Source organism: Chrysochloris asiatica, unplaced genomic scaffold (assembly GCF_000296735.1).
Source record: "Chrysochloris asiatica unplaced genomic scaffold, ChrAsi1.0 scaffold00313, whole genome shotgun sequence".
Classification (NCBI taxonomy): domain Eukaryota; kingdom Metazoa; phylum Chordata; class Mammalia; order Afrosoricida; family Chrysochloridae; genus Chrysochloris; species Chrysochloris asiatica.
The window spans coordinates 1,580,909-1,587,001 of record NW_006408831.1 but is presented as its reverse complement, the minus strand read 5'-3'; the positions used below and the strand labels follow the sequence as shown (position 1 = coordinate 1,587,001).

Sequence of the window (6,093 nt, the reverse complement as noted above, 5' to 3'; positions counted from 1 at the left end):
TTGGTACCAACCCATTGCAACCTTATGCACAGTAGAACAAAACACTGCTCGATCCTGGGCCAACCTCACTACTGTTGCTACGCTTGAGCCCATCGATGCTGTGACTTGGCCAATCCATCTCATTGGGGGTCTTCCTCTTTTTCTTTGACCCTCAATTACCATGATCTGGTGAATGTAAAAATGGTGGTCTGTCCTGTAAGCCTTCAGTCACTCAGTACACAATAAAAGCTTTTTAAAAAAAGCATCTCTAAGCTATTGGGAGTCACAGACATGAGGGGAGTTTGCAACCTGTTTAACCAGACTTGTACTGGGTGCTCATGCTAAGGAGTAAGGTCAGGAAAGGAGAGTGGAAAGGGCTCCTTGGAAGAAGGCAGAGATCACCACTGATGGAAGGCCACAATGCCCCAGCTGGGGCCCCTCTCCTCTATGAAACAAAAGAGCCTTAATTTACTGGGGGAAGGGTAGCAAATCCTGTAATTCTCCCAGTTCTCACCCCCAAGACACAATAAAGACTCATTATGGCTGGGAGAAAAGTAAAAGAATAAGACTCTTATTGTGGAGGTGCAATCAAGTGTTCAACTATCAGCTAAAACGGTGGTGGTGTAAACATACCCAGAGGTACCTTGTAAGAAAGGCCTGGTGATCTGCTTCCAACGTATCCAGACTTGAGCAATTCTACTCTGTACATATGGGGTTGACATGAATCAAACTTGATTTGCCAGCAACTGGTTTTAGTTAACCTTGTGGGGGAGTCCTTGCGTGAAAAATCAATGGTGAAGGTTACTAGTTCCTATCTACACAGAGGCACCTCAGAAAAAGACCCAGTTCTGAGACGCCAACCACTGAAAGCCCTAGGGAGCACACGTCTATTCTGATACACATGGGGTTTCCCTGAATTAGAATTGACTTGATGGTAACTAGTTTTTGTCTTTTAACCTTGTGGGAGGAACAGAAAATAGTCCTGCGCTCAGACTATTAGAGGCCTCCAACTTCTGAGGAGGCGCAAGATCACCAAGAAAGTTCACCTAAGTCCTAGAAACAGAGAATCTGCCTCAAACTTAGGCTGGACAAGTACAAAAGAGACCACCCCACCCCACCCCTGCCCCCCGGCATTCAGGCAGGCAGACACTGACTAACAAGCAAAAGTAGTCTTCCATATAGAGACAGTCTAGAGTGAAGAAACAAACCACTTTTGAAATATAAACACATGTTGTTGTTAAGTACGGTCAGATTCACAGTAACCTCGCATAAGGTTTCCAAGAAGCAGTTGGTAGTTTTCAACCACTGATCTTGTGGTTAGCAATCTGATGCTAACCTTCACAGCACCACACCAAGCACAAACACATAAAAGGGGTTAAAAGCTGAAGGTGGAGTAAGAACAGTGAGAAAAAGGCCTTCTACAACCCAGTTTCAACTCTAAAGTATGATTTCATTAATATGATATTCCGGAAAAGGCAAAACCATAGGATAGATTAGAAGTTCTCAGGGGCTGAGGGTCATTCAGAGGGGTTAATGAGATAATTGTGGGGGAGGATGATAGAACTCTTCTTTACCTGAACTGTACAGGAATTTATGCAACTTTGTAAATTGTTGTACTCATAAGACTGGGCACTAGAAAGGGTAATTTTGATCACTGAACCAAGAGAGAAAGAAAGGATTTCTAAGAACTCCTAGATGCCACTTCTCTAACCATAGACTTACAAAGAGCTGGAAAGTCAGGTTTTCTTAGTTTGGCAGAATGGTCTCCAAGTGGCTCCATTCATTTTTATTGGCACTGGAAGACTCTGGGTGGGCAGGAAACAGAAGGGTTGTTACACTGAAAATCAAAATAAAAGGAAGGAAATGAACAGGCAACTGGAGATGGTGATAAGTAGAGGGGGGAAGTGGAATTAAAGGTGAGTATGCTGAAGGAGCTCTGGTAGCATAATGGTTACGAATTGGGCTGTGAACCACCAAGGTCAGCAGTTCGAAACTACCAGCTGTTCCACAAGAGAAAGATGAGGCTTTCTGCTCCCATAAAGATTGACAGCCTCGGAAATCCTGTACAGGGTCGCTATGAGTCGGAACCGACTCCACGGAACATAACCACCACCACCACCATGCAGAAAGGCATGGGACACTGACAAAGCATAATGAAAAAGTGATTTGGGTCAAGAGAGAATAGAAAAAAAGTGAAAGTACAGAAAAATGCTTACTTCGTTTCAATGAGTATGTCCTGACTCTTTGGATACATTAAGCAGTGAGATCTGGTCCTAGAGAAGGACACCTATAACCCTTTTTCTTCTTTGTGATGTAGAGCCGCAGAGTTCTGCTGATTGTACTTACACAAAAAAATAAATACTGAGGAAAAAGTCGTATCAGATATTCTTATGAATTTTGCACAAAACAATTATGTGCAATAGTATGTTATTACTAAGTGCTGTCGAATAGGTTCTAACTCATAGCAACCCTGTACAGGTTTTCCGAGGAACTGCTTGTGAGTTTGAACCACCGTCACTGTGATTTAAAGTAACCATGCAGTCCAGTGTTTATCATACAGTGCCATAATAGTATAGAACCACAATAATTTCAGACTGTTAATGCAGTTCAAGAAGACAAAGTCAAGTATTATAATGAAATATGCAAAGACCTGGAGTCAAAAACCCAAAAGGGAAGATGTTAACATGTTCAGCATTTCTCAAGCTGAAAGAACTAAAGAAAAATTCAAGCCTCAACTTGAAATAGTGAAGGAACAACAACAACTAAAAGATCAGTTTGAACTACAAGGTCGGCAGTTCAAACTCATCAGCTGCTCATCAGTAACTGATTTGTTATGAGTAATAGCCAACTCAACGGCATGAACAACAACGACAATCAGCAATAAACTGAATGATGCAGAAAGCATCAAAAGAAGATGGAAGGGATACACAGAGTCACTGTACCAAAAATAATTGGTCCATGTTCAACCATTTCAAGAGATAGCATATGATAAAGAGCCAATAATACTGATGGAAGAAATTTAAGGGGCACTGAATGCATTGGCAAAGAACAAGGCACCAGGAATTGATGGAATACAAACTAGAATCTTTCAACAAATTGAAGCAGCACTAGAGGCACTCACTCATCTATGCCAAGAAACTTGGAAGACAGATACCTGGCCAACTGACTGGAAGAGATCCATATTTGTGCCCATTCCAAAGAGAGTTGACCCAACAGAATGTGGAAATCATCAGACAATATCATTAGTATGACATGCAAGTAATATTTTACTAAAGATGGTCCAAAAACGGCTGCAACAGTACATTGACAGGAATCGTCAGGGGGTCAAGCCAGATTCAGATGACAACATGGAATGAGGGATGTTATTGTTGATGTCTGATAGATCTTGGCTGAAAGCAGAGAATACCAGAAAGATGTTTACCTGTGCTTTACTGACCATGCAAAAACTTTCAATTGTGTCGGTCATAACAAGCTATGGACAACACTGAGGAGAATGAGTATTCTGGAAACTTAATTGTGCTCTAGAGGAACCTGTATATAGACCAAGAAGCAGTTGTTAGAACAGAACAGGGGGGTTAAAATTAGGAAAGGTATGTGCCATATTTATTCAATCTGTACACTGAGTAAATAATCTGAGAAGCTGGATTATATGAAGAAGAACATAGCATCAGGATTTGAGGAAGAGTCATCAATAACCTGAGACATAGAGATAATACAACCTTGCTTGTTGAAAACAAAAAGGACTTGAAATACTGATGAAGCTCAAAAACCACCTCATTGGGTTGCACCTCAATATAAAGAAAACAAATCCTCATTGGACCAACAAATGACATCATGATAAATGGAGAAAAGATTGATGTTGTCAAAGACTTCATTTTGCTCAGATCAACCATCAACACTCATGGAATCAGCAGTCAAGAAATCAAACATACTGAATCAAGCAAATCTGCTGCACAAGACCTCTTTAAAGTGACTAAGGAGACTAAGTCACTAGGAGGACTATGAGGACTAAGGGGCGCCTGACTCAAGCCATGTTATCTTCAATAGCTTCAAATGCATGTGAAAGTTGGACACTGCATAAGGAAGATCATAGAAGAATTGATGCATTTGAATTATGGTTTTGGAGGAGAATATTAAAAGTACCATGGACTGCTAGAATAACAAACAAATTTATGTTGGAAGAAATACAGCCAGAATGTTCCTTAGAAGCAAGGCTGGTGAGACTTCGTCTCTCATTCTTCAGACTTCTTATCAGGAGGGACCAGTCCCTGGAGAAGGACATCATACTAGGTAAAGTGTAGGGTAAGCAAAAGACAGGAAGAGTCACAACAAGATGGACTGGCACACTGGCAGTAGCAATGGGTTCAAGCTTATTCAATAATTGTGAGGATGGTGCAGGACTGGGCAGTGTTTTGTTCTGTTGTACATAAGGTCAACTCAACACCTAATAGCAACAAACAATAATGAGTACTATAATGTTAAATTTTCATGCTTCAGCATTTTAAAAAAATCTTTAGTCCCAAGATACATAAATATGTTTTTAAGATTATTTTACACTTGGTTGTTAAGTGACTGATAGTGACATTATACAGGATTTAAGAGGAGCAGCTGGTGGACTGGTGATATTTTGCAATATCAACCAAAATTTTACGTGTATTGGTAAATTTCAATCTTTCAGAGAACGTTCTTACTTCTCTACTTTATGAACTGCTCCTTTAATAACAATCCTTCTCAAACAAGCTACAATGCAACTTAAGAGATGACATGGTTTTGACTTTTATATCTTCTTCACAGATTTCCTTTGACCATTTAGTATGTAAATACTTCTATTAAAGCACCTTTCACAATTCCAGTTTACACTAAATTCCAAAGGGCACTGTGAAGTAAGTTCTATATGTGAGCTAGCTCACATATCTTAGATGTATTAAATCATATACATTTAATACTTAGCACACTAATTTTGAAATACTAATGTTCCATTATATATAAATATATATATATGGAGCTCTGGTAGCGTAGTGGTTACGAATCAGGCTGCTAACCTCAAGGTCAGCAGTTTGAAACTACCAGCTGCTCCGCGGAAGAAAGATGAGGCTTTCTGCTCCCATAAAGATTTACAGCCTCGGAAACCCTGTGCAGAGTCACTATGAGTCAGAACCGACTCCATGGTACTTAACAACAACAACACCACCACAATGCTCCTTTCTTTAATCTACAACTTTCTAAGATCTCCCACTCCTCCCTATTAGACTGATTTTTAGCAGTAATTAAGATTTTATATTTTCATTCTGATAACCAAACTTGTGAGTTAGTATACATTTCAGGAATACTGATTTTAAAAATGATGGGGTTCTCTGGCTGCTAATTTGGTTCTTTTTTAAAAACAGCAACATAGTTTTGATAGTTTTCCCTTAAGTAAACTGAAACCATTAAACTGTTTAGTCTGAGATAACCCATGAATCAGAATACATGTTGAAAAACCACTATGATCTCATGCCTGAATGCAGGGATAAGGGCAAAAAATTCTTTGTTCTTGTGCCTGTTTCGTAAAGTTTCCCTCAAAAATAACTATTTGGCTTCCTGTTGGCTTCCAATCTAGAAGTTAGATGAGAAAATTCAGAACACTTTAAAAACATCATCTGAAAGGTGATGAGAATTTAGTTTTCCTTTAAAATCAAAGCTCTGTGAAAAAATATTAATCTTCACTAGTTATATAAAATAAATATACTTCAAAAGGCTATATAACAAAATAAGAATCTAATTAATACATGAGTCATCTATGTGAATGGTCACTTGTGGAGTCTAAGAAGGGGCTGCCTTTCTCTCAGGTCCCCAGGGGTCTAGTATCACTGTCTCTGTAATGGAAATTTGCCCATGGATAATTATGTACAATATATATATGATATATATGTTATTGTTGTTAAGTGCCGTCGAGTCGGTTCTGACCCATAGCGACCCTGGAGAGGGTTTCCAAGGCTGTACATCTTTACGGGAGCAGAAAGTCTCATCTTTCTTCCGCGGAGCAGCTGGTAGTTTCGAACTGCTGACCTTGTGGTTCGCAGCCCGATTCGTAACCATTACGCTATCAGAGCTCTCTCTCTCTCTCTCTCTCTC

General features: G+C 39.7%; 1 protein-coding gene across 3 annotated transcripts in view; it reads right to left on the bottom strand.

The window, feature by feature from the left end:
* The window catches only part of HOMER1 (homer homolog 1 (Drosophila)), a 152,433-nt gene that overhangs the window by 35,234 nt on the left and 111,106 nt on the right, over positions 1–6,093 (bottom strand). The gene's annotated exons all lie outside the window — the stretch shown is intronic.